Here is an 11,919-nt window from a genome sequence, read left to right as displayed (position 1 = left end):
TTATTTGACTTTTTAAAATTAAAAAAAAAATTATTTGACTTTGGGGCATGAAAAAAGTAGTTTATTATTATTGACCACCTGTAGGATGACATTAAAATTTCATCCTCATTTCCCATAATAACCCACTAGAAAAAATGGGATAATTTATTATTCTGTTTACACTGTTATGCAAGCTTTGCTGAGCAATATAGCTCCTGATTATTTAGGACACACAGGTGTTTAGGGCAGTCTTGGATTGGACTTTGGTTGGAAGATCAATTTTTCCCCGGTTAATCTTCATATGTAGATGACTTTCCCCACACTTGATGTATGGTTTTTCTAATACTTATGTAGCTCATTAATTCTGTCCATTCTCAGGTCTGACCCCTTCAGAGATCTGCACCTATCTCTTCTGCCCTGAGGGCTTTGAAAACCAGGGTGAGAAATCACACAGCTCGCTGGTTTTATGGGGGCTGTTTAGCATGTTGGCATGCATTGGGGTGACTTCTGAACACGGCACAAAGCATGTTTAGGTTTCAGCTTTCATCCTAAATTGTCAAATTGCTTTCATCCTAAAATGTCAGCTTTATTTCTAGGAACTGCAGCTGCCACATTTTTTTTTTTTTTCCAAATACCTCTGCTGAATTGCTTGGTGTAAATGGTTATTTTCAGTCCTGTTAAATAATGCCTCATTGCTACAGAAATGGTCATTTTAAGTACCATCACAAAATAACAGAGACATCAATTTGTTCTCAGAATGAGGTCTTAATTGTTCACCCATTGTCTGAAAATAGAGAACTGCCTCGTTAATTCACTGTAGAATATTAAGCATTTCATTAAAATATTGCCCAGAAAATATTTTACCTCAAATCCCCTTCATATGTCCTTCACTGCCAGCAATATTATCTATTCTGCATTTTTAACTATCAACCTGAAAGACAGTCTGGGCATCCATGACCTTTTAACTTGTGCTTCAAAGAAAACATTTCTTAATGTTATGAAATAAATCAATCATTATTGCTTAATAATCTTAATGCATGTCTTTGAAGTCAGCAATCCACAAGAGAGGTTGGGATTTTAAAAAATTGACAACTCTCTGGTCATTTGATGTAAACTGTGTTTTATTGATCAGCTGTGAAACAGTATTTGATATTAGCTGGAAGCAAAGGCATGAGATCATGCGGAACAATGAGAAATGAATATTATATAAATATAATATGTCTAGGTATATTATTAGGAAATAGGGAATCTGATTTTCTAGTACTTTATTATTTGATAATTGTCAGGTAATACTAATTCGCTTTTAAGGACAACTTTTCTCTGCACACGTACACGTAAACAATATTTATATGTTTTATGATTTCTATAATCTTAAAATGACAGTATTTGCAACTGTGTTTTCTATGTATTCTATAGCTCGGTTATCCACATTCATTCAATCATCTTTTGTCTATTTGCCTGACTAATTTTTCAATCTACACATTTTTCAAATTAGAAATGATATCCTAATTCTAGTTAATTCTCTGTTTATTCTGCTTCTCCCACTCCCCCACCCCACCCCCAAAAAATACCCTGGACTTTTGCTTTATTTGTAAATGAGCTTCAGATAACATAGTTGCAGATGCACTGCTACTTGAATGACTAACCGCTGAAATATAGGCCCACTGATTTTGAAGTGTATTAGAAAAAGCAACAAGAAGCAATTAATCTGATAGTAAAAGGAACAGAAGTTATTATTGGCCTGAAGCTAAACTACTCACTGTAAGCATCTACCCTGAATAATTTAGAATCAAAAAGGCTCACTTCTGGTTCCTAGAAAAGTCCCCTTGCACATTGCCACTCACACAACTCAGCTTGATCCCATTCTTCCTCAGAGATTTCTACCCAGACTTTACTAATGTCCTGTCTTGATCGCTAACAGAACAGAGACGGCACCACTCTTTGAGCTTTCATGGGTCCCGCTTTTTGTAATTGAGAGTCCCTGAAGCATAGCAGGGAAGGGCACACCTGGGTCCCTAATCTCAGCTCAAAGGTCACAGCTATATGACCTTGGGCAAGACATTGAACTTCCCTATGACACTGTTTAGGAAAGACCTGCCTTAAGGGGTTGTTGTAAGGATGAGTGAATAATTTCTGGAGCATTAGAGGGGCTCCCAAAAGCTTTGTGGCCTACAAAAAAGGAGGGAAAACATGTCACCGTATTTCATTGGTTTGGGGGCTGCATCTCACGCCCAGCTCCCAGCTTCAGGTTTGGATATCATTACCAATTGCAGGTTGACTCCTCTTCACTCTTCCCTCTGCTCCTTTCCCCATTAGCTTTTCCATTATTTCTACTCAATAATTAATACTGAAAGGCTGTTCTTTATTGAAACAATGTTCCCAAAAGGTTTTTTACATCTTTTCTGGGTTATTTCACTTTCTTTTTGTCTGAACACTTGAAATACCTTTAGACTGAAAAGGTTTTATCTCTGTTATTTTTGTTTCTTTTTTTTTCTTTCCTAGGTACTGTGTGTTCATTGTAAAATAATATGAAAATACAGATAGGAAAAAAAATCTCCTGAAACAAATATTTATCAGTCCAGACATATGTTGTGCACACCCACCCAACACCCCCCTCTGCATACATACAAATTATATATATGCATACACACGCTACACACATACATAAATATAGTTAAAACTTTTTTCATGTGAGGCTATATGTATAGATAGATATTTTCATACTATGCACATTATGTATTTCTGGGTAACCTGCTTTTTTTATGTAATAAGATTTAGTGAACACTTCCCCATAACCAAAGAAAATTGGTCATAAAAATATTTAATAAACATTTTTAGTGTCTGCTGATAATGTAATTGCAACAATCTTGTATTGTTGGGCAGTTAGACTCTTTGTAACTACTTAATATTATTTAAAAACCACTGCTTTGAATATCCTTGCAAATACATCCTGTGCTCTTGTCCAGTTAACTTCCTTAGGATAAATTCCTAGATGTGGCAATTTCGAGTCCCAGGACATGCACATTTTTAAAGCTTTAATTACATTTTGTTAAATTTCCATCCAGAAATGGATGTGAACATCCAAACTTCCCCACATATTCAGAAACTGGATATTATAAGTTGATGGAAGAGCTTTAAAGCAGAGTTGCAGCACAGCTTTTTCACAGAAACTTTGAGAGGATAACATATTGGGTCAATTTGAGTTTCACACAATGAAACAGTTCTAAGTACCTGGGTTAGCAAGAAAAGTTGCAGCACCAATGTTCATGTCCATGATCATGATTGAATAGAAAGTATAACCAGCTCTGGAGAGCTGGACCACACACCAGAAACTATTGTTTCTGATTGAATAGACTCAGTATAAGAGCAGTGGCGTGCATTATTTAGACAGCCCAAGTGGCTGTCACTTCTCAAACTAGGTTAAGTAAAAAGGGCTTCACAGGTTAATTAAAAGATAACACCAGGCCGTTGGTCAGTGCCTGGGTAATTGTTTCTTCCACTAAAATAAGTATGCAATGCATATTACAGAGGTCTAGAAAATAAATAAGCCTGTGTGACAGAGATGAGATGTTTGTATTTGAAGCCTGGAAATGTAAAAGAACATTTTCAGAATTATCTGCAAACACTGAGTGGTTATCCTGATCAGTAGAAGACATGGTGTTCTAGTTTTGCATGCTGCCTGCATGCAAAACACCAGAGATGGATTGGCTTTTATAAAGGGGGTTTATTAGGTTACACAGTTACAGTCTTAAGGCCATAAAGTGTCCAAGGTAACACATCAACAATCGGGTACCTTCACTGGAAGATGGCCAATGGTGTCCGGAAAACCTCTGTTAGCTGGGAAGGCACGTGGCTGGTGTCTGCTCCAAAGTTCTGGTTTCAAAATGGCTTTCTCCCAGGACGTTCCTCTCTAGGCTGCAGCTCCTCTTCAAAATGTCTCTCTCAGTTGCTCTTGGGGCATTTGTCCTCTCTTAGCTTCTCTGGAGCAAGAGTCTGCTTTCAACAGCCATCTTGAAATTGTCTCTCAACTGCCGCTACTCTGTCAGCTTCTGTGCATTCTTCAAAGTATCCCTCTTGGCTATGGAAAGCTCGCTCCTTCCGTCTGAGTTTATAGTGCTCCAGTAAACTAATGAAGGCCCATGCTGAATGGGCGGAGCCACACCTCCATGGAAAATTATCCACTGAAAGATCTCGCCCTCAATTGAGTGATCACATCTGCAAGGAAACATCCAATCAAAAGTCTCCAACCCAGTCAACACCAATACATTTCCTGCCTACACAAGACTGCATCAAAGATAATGGCATTTTGGGGGACATAATACATCCAAACCAGCACATATGGGTTGCTTGTAATTGTATGAAAAAGATGACATTTTAAAAAAACCTTTTTTATTATGGTAAATTTTAAATATACAGAAAAGGTGAGTGACTAGTACAATGAATGCCTGTGTACACATCACCCACTTAGAATGACCATTAATTCATGGCCAATCTCATTTTATCTACACTCTATACCTACCTCCACTGGATTGTTTTGAAGCAAATCCTAGACAATGATAACATTTCATTCATTAGTATTTTGGTGTGTTCAAGGTGATTCTGACTGATTGGAGCCTATAAATTTAATTTTCTGACACAGCATTACCAAAATATCTTTGTAAAATATTGATTAATTTTGTGACCTTGGGTAAGTTACTTGACTTTTTGAGCTTCAATTTCTGGTTCTACAAAAGAGATCTTGATAATTAGACGTCTTAGGGATGTTGTAAGAGTTACAGGACATAGTTCAAGATAACATAAGCCTGGAACATCATAAGTGATAGATAAATATTAAATCATCATCACAAGCATTATCATCACTGGAATTCAGATTTTTTTTTTTAATTTTTTTTTTTAATTTTTATTGAGATTGTTCAGATACCATACAATTATCCAAAGATTCAAAGTGTACAATCACTTGCCCCTGGGTACCCTCATACAGCTGTGCATCCATCACACTTAATTTTTGTTCAATTTTTAGAAACTTTTCATTACTCCAGATGAGAAATAAAGTGAAAGATGAAAAAAGAAAAAAAGAAAAGGAAACTCTAATCCTCCCCTATCCCTAACCAACCCCCCTCAATTGTTGACTCCTAGTATTGATATAGTACGTTTGTTACTGTTTATGAAAAAATGTTGAAATACTACTAACTGTAGTATATAGTTTGTAATAGGTATATAGTTCTTCCCTATATGCCCCTCTATTATTAACTTCTAATTGTATTGTCATACATTTGTTCTGGTTCATGAAGTGATTTCTAGTATTTGTACAGTTCATCATGGACATTGCCCACCATAGGATTCAGTTTTATACATTTCCATCTTTTGACCTCCAACTTTCCTTCTGGTGACATATATGACTCTGAGCTTCCCCTTTCCACCTCATTCATACACCATTCGGCACTGTTAGTTATTCTCACATCTTGCTACCAACACCCCTGTTCATTTCCAAACATTTAAGTTCATCTTAATTGAACATTCTGCTCATAATAAGCAACCACTCTCCATTCTTAGGCCTCGTCCTATATCTTGGTACCTTATATTTCATGTCTATGAGTTTACATATTATAATTAGTTCCTATCAGTGAGACCCTGCAATAATTGTCCTTATGTGTCTGGCTTATTTCACTCAGTATATTGCCCTTGAGGTTTTGTCATCAACCCATTTTTTTTAATATGGTTTTGTTCACTCACCATACATTCCATCCCAAGTAAATAATCGATGGTTCTCTGCATGGTCATACATTTATGTGTTCACCACCTTCACCACTATCTACATAAGGGCATCTACATTCCTTCCACAAGGCAGGAGGGAGAGTCAAAGAAGGTAGAGAGGCAAAAGAAAGAGGAAAAAAAAAATGACAGCTAGGAAGCAGCAAAAGGAAAAACAACCTTAAATCAAAGTAGAGTAAAGAATCAGACAATACCACCAATGTCAAGTGTCTAACATGCCTTCCCTATCCCCCCCTCTTATCTGCATTTACCTTGGTATATCACCTTTGTTACATTAAAGGAAGCATAATACAATGTTTCTATTAGTTACAGTCTCTAGTTTATGCTGATTGCATCCCTCCCCCAATGCCTCCCCATTTTTAACACCTTGCAAGGTTGACATTTGCTTGTTCTCCCTCGTAAAACAACATATTTGTACATTTTATCACAATTGTTGAATACTCTAGATTTCACCAAGTTACACAGTCCCAGTCTTTATCTTTCCTCCTTTCTAGTGGTGTCTCACATGGTCCCCACCTTCCTCTCTCAGCCGTATTCATAGTTACCTTTGTTCAGTGTACTTACATTGTTGTGCTACCGTCTCCCAAAACTGTGTTCCAAACCACACACTCCTGTCTTCTATCACCCTGTAGTGCTCCCTTTAGTATTTCCTGTAGGGCAGGTGTCTTGTTCACAAAGTCTCTCATTGTCTGTTTGTCAGAAAATATTTTGAGCTCTCCCTCATATTTGAAGGACAGCTTTGCTGGATACAGGATTCTTGGTTGGTGGTTTTTCTGTTTCAATATTTTAAATATATCACACCACTTCCTTCTTGCCTCCATGGTTTCTGCTGAGAGATCCGCACATAGTCTTATGAAGCTTCCTTTGTATATAATGGATTGCTTTTCTCTTGCTGCTTTCAGGATTCTCTCTTTGTCTTTGACATTTGATAATCTGATTATTAAGTGTCTTGGCGTAGGCCTATTCAGATCTCTTCTGTTTGGAGTACGCTGCGCTTCTTGGATCTGTAACTTTGTCTTTCTTAAGAGATGGGAAATTTTCATGAATTATTTCCTCTATTAATTGCTTCTTGCTGCCCCCTTTCCCCTCCTCTCTCTCCTTCTGGGACACCAATGATACGTACATTATTGTACTTTGTTTCCATCCTTGAGTTCCCGAGGACGTTGCTCATATTTTTTCATTCTTTTCTCCATCTGCTCCTTTGCTTGTAGGCTTTCAGGTGTTTTGTTCTCCAGTACCTGAGTGTTTTTCTTCTGCCTCTTGAGATCTGCTGTTGTAATGTTTCCATTGTGTCTTTTATCTCTTGTGTTGTGCCTTTCATTTCCATAGATTCTACTAGTAGGTTTTTGAACTTTTGATTTCTGCTGTATACATGTCCAGTGCTTCCTTTACAGCCTCTATCTCTTTGCAATATCTTCTCTAAAACTTTTTGAATTGATTTATCATTAGTTGTTAAATTCCTGTATCCAGTTGAAGTGTCCGTTTGTTCCTTTGACTGGCCATAAACTTTGTTTTTCTTAGTGTAGGTTGTAATTTTCTGTTGTCTAGGCATGGTTTCCTTTGGAATTCAGATTTTACAGGTAAATATTATAAGGGAGAATTAAGAAGCTGAGTAGTAAAGATGTAGTGGATTAAAAGGCTGGGGAAAAATGCGGAAACTGTGGCAAAGTGCATCAGAAAAAAAATGGGTAAAGTAGGAGATACGTGAAGGAACATCAGCATAAACAAATAGCCAATAGCTCAGGAATCTGGGAGAGTGAGAGCATGAGTGTTTGGATGCTGGTGGACACATGTCTGAGTTCTGTTTCTAGGCAGCAGGATAAAGGTTTATGGAAGTGAAACACCAGTGGAAGATTGACAAGGAGGAGACAGAGAACTTGAGTTTCAAAAATGTTAAAATTCTATTAAAGATCAAATCCTCTCACAGTCATAAATTCTATGACAATGGAAAAGTTGAGCTATATAGGGAAACAATTTCTAAGCCTTGCCTGATGGGTTTCACATTTCCAGAAGTGATGGATAATGGAAACTTCTTTTGTGACCAATGTGTTTAAGTTATCCTTTGAAATTTTGTTTTTTGGGGGGATTTGATTGGTTCTTAGGCAGGCTAATCTTATCAAATAAAGAATGTAGATAATTTCCTAGACAATTTGGAAATTTTGGGTCAAAATTGGCTTATCTACACTGTTCCCTTCATTGAACACCTCTACCTCCTTTACTTTTTTATTTTATATATATATATATATATATATATATATATATACTATATATATGTATATATGAGATTTTTTACATATCATATAAACTATCAAAGATCCAAAGTGTACAATCAGTTGCCATGGTACCATCATACAGCTGTGTATCCATCACCACAATTAATTTTTTTTCAATTTTTAGAACTTTTCATTACTCCAGAAAAGAAATAAAGACAAAAAAAGAAGTGCAAATCCTCCCATACCCCTACCCACCCCCCCTCCATTATTGATTCATAGTTTTGGTATAGTACATTTGTTACTGTTGATGAAAGAATGTTAAAATACTACTAACTATAGTGTATAGTTTGCAATAGGTATATATTTTTTTCCCTATATGCCTCTCTTATTAACTTCTAGTTATAGTGTCATACATTTGTTCTAGTTCGTGAGAGACATTTCTAATATTTGTACAGTTAATCATGGACATTGTCCACCACAAGATTCACTGCGTTATGCATTCCCATCTTTTAACCTCCAACTTTCCTTCTGGTGACATGCATGACTCTGAGCTTACCCTTTCTACCACCTTCACACACACCATTCGGCGCTGTTAGTTATTCTCACATCTTGCTACCATTACCCCTGTCCATTTCCAAACATTTAAGTTCACCCTAATTGAACATTCTGCTCATAATAAGCAAACTGCTTCTCCCATTCTTTAGCCTCATTCTATATCCTGGTAACTTATATTTCATGTCTATGAGTTTACATATTATATGTTTATATCAGTGAGACCCTGCAATTATTTGCCTTTATGTGTCTGTCTTATTTCACTCAATATAGTGCCCTCAGGGTTTCTTCATCAACTCTTTTTCTTTAAGATGGTTTTGTTCACACACCATACATGCCATCCTAAGTAAACAATTGTTGGTTCCCTGCATAGTCACACATTTATGTATTCACCACCATTGCCACTATCTATATAAGGACATCTCCATTTCTCCCACAAAGAAGGAGGAAGAGTCAAAGAAGGCAGAGAGACAAAAGAAAAAGAGAAACAGAGAGAGAGAGAGAAAAAAAAAACCATGATAGCTAGAAAGCAACAAAAGGAGATAGCATTAACTTAAAGTGGAATAAAGAGTCAGACAATATCACCAATGCCAGGAGTCCCATACCCTTCACCTATTTCCACCCCCCATATGCATTTAGCTTTGGTATATTGCCTTTGTTATATTAAAGGAAGCATAATACAATGTTTCTGTTAATTATAGTCTCTAGTTTGCATTGATTGTATTTCCCCCCATCCCACCCTATTTTTAACACCTTGCAGTGTTGACATTCATTTGTTTTATGTCATGTGAAAACGTATTTGTGCCTTTTATTACAATTGTTGAGCACCCTGGGTCTCCCTGAGTAACACAGTCCCAGTCTTTATCCTTCGTCTTTTTTTCTGGTGTCCCACATGGTCCCAACCTTCCTCTTTCAACCATACTTACAGTCATCTTTGTTCAGTGTACTTACATTGCTGTGCTACTATCTCCCAAAATGGTTTTCCAAACTTCTCACTCCAGTGCTTCCTTTAGTGTTTCCTGTAGAGCAGGTATCTTGTTCACAAACTCTGTCATTGTCTGTTTGTCTGAGAATATTTTAAGCTCTCCCTCATATTGAAGGACAGTTTTGCCAGATTTAGGATTCTTGGTTGGTGGTTTTTCTCTTCAGTATCTTAAATATATCACCCCACTTCCTTCTTGCCTCCATGGTTTCTATTGAGAAATCTGCACATAGTCTTAATCAAGCTTCCTTTGTATGTGATGGATTGCTTTTCTCTTGCTGCTTTCAGGATTCTCTCTTTATCTTTGACAGTTGATAATCTGATTATTAAGTGTCTTGGCGTGGGCCCATTCAGATCTGTTCTGTTTGGGGTATGATGCACTTCCTGTAGTCATAATGTTATTTCTTTCATAAGGGATGGGAAATTTGCATTGATTATTTCCTCTGTTTTTGCTTCTGCCCTTTTTCCCTTCTCTTCTCCTTCTGGAATACTAATGATGTGTACATTCCTGCTTTTCATTTTGGTCCCTAAGTTCCCAGAGATGTTGCTCATATTTTCCATTCTTTTCTCCATCTGTTCTTTTGTGTGTAGTCTTTCAGGTGCCTTGTTCTCCAGTTCCTGAGTGTTTTCTTCTGCCTCTTGAGATCTGCTGTTGTATATTTCTATTGTGTCTTTCATCTCTTGGGTTGTGCCTTTCATTTCCATAGATTCTGCCAGTTGGTTTTTCAAACTTTCGATTTCTACCTTATGCATGCACAGTGTTTTCATTACATGGTTCATCTCTTTTGCCATATCTTCCCTAAACTTTTTGAATTGACTTAGTATTTGTTGTTTCAATTCCTGTATCTCAGTTGAAGTGTAAGTCAACTGGGTCATAACTTCATTTTTCTTAGTGTAGGTTGCAGTTTTCTGTTGTCTAGGCATGGTTTCCTTGGTTACACCAATCAGGTTTTCCCAGACCAAAATGGGTTCTGGTCCCAGAAGGAAGAACTATTCAGTATCTCGTTTCCCTGAGGGTGTGTCTTAGAAAATTGGTACACCCTCTGATGCCTCTGGTCACTGTGCTTTTCTTCCCAGCAGGTGGTGCCTGTCAGCCTGTAACTCCTGACTGGTGTAAGGAGGTTTGGCCTGTGACTGTTTTCCCCCAGGCTCTGGGGTCTGGTTCTGAATAGAAGGCAGGTAGTAGAGCTGGGCCCCACCTTTTTCCTCTTAGGGAAGATAGACCCCCTAGGGAGATGTCATTAGCATTTCAGTGGTCTCTCTCTGCCTGTGCCATCTCCACCCTTGTCTGGGTCAGAGCACTGGGAACTGAAAATGACTGAGGCTTTCTCCACTGAGCTGAAACAGGGACAGAAAGCCCCCTTCAGGGCCAGTCCATGGCTACCCTCTGGCTCTCCAAGGTCATTTGTCGCCCAAAGCCTCTGTCTGCTTGTTGGGGATTTGTAGCTTGTATCAAGCAGTCCACGTTCATTAATTAAAACCCCAAGCATTCACTTGCTCAGAGGGAGCTACTTTCTAGCACCATGAGGCTTTGCAGCTTGGACCGTGAGGGGATGGGGCTCCTGGCTTGGATCCATAGTTTTTACTTACAGATTTTATGCTGCGATCTTGGGCATTCCTCCTAATTCAGGTTGGTGTATGATGAGTGGATGGTCACATCTGTCTCCCCCTCAGTTATTCCGGATCATTTATTAGTTATTCCTGGTTGTTTATTAGTTGTTCTAGGGGACTAACTAGCTTCCATTCCTCTCTATGCTGCCAGCTTAGATCTCCCCCTCTCCTTTACTTCTTGACTCATGTCAGTTGGACCTAATGTCTTCATCCAAAAAATGGCATACAGGCAATTTTCAAGACATAGAATTTCTCCGGAAGCTTGAGTATTTAATATACCTCAGCAAATTATCTTAATTGTTATGCATCAGAAATTGCTCCTGGCACTAACTTAGACAACTCCTGTCTTTTTCATCAAAATGTATCTATCTTATGCCCCAACCCATTAGGATCTAATAGCCACAGAGAAACTTTGATGAATGAACCCAAGTAGAAGAGTTAATGGCTGAAAAGCCTTTTAACTGAGGCTTCTCCGCTTAGATACCATTTGCAATTAATGGGGACCTTGGACTTCTTACATGGAAGGAATGGATAATATGGGCATTTGACAACTAAGTGATGCCAGTGAGAGAAATGTGTTGAGGCAGGGAGGTACTTGTTGTCCTCTAATCAAATCACACAGGAACAAAATTGGTAAATCATAGTAAGGAGTTTGGATTTATCCTCAACAGTGTGCCTTCCAACTAAAATGGGAAGTGACATAATCATATTTGGATTGTAGAAAGGTTGCTCTGCAATTGTAGGGGAGCAAGATAGGAGGTAGGGGAAGCAGTAAGGAGAGGGATGTAGAAATCCCTGAACTCGGATAGA

The sequence above is a fragment of the Choloepus didactylus genome, chromosome 1 (genome assembly GCF_015220235.1).
Source record: "Choloepus didactylus isolate mChoDid1 chromosome 1, mChoDid1.pri, whole genome shotgun sequence".
Lineage (NCBI taxonomy): Eukaryota > Metazoa > Chordata > Mammalia > Pilosa > Megalonychidae > Choloepus > Choloepus didactylus.
This window is presented reverse-complemented; position numbering follows the sequence as displayed.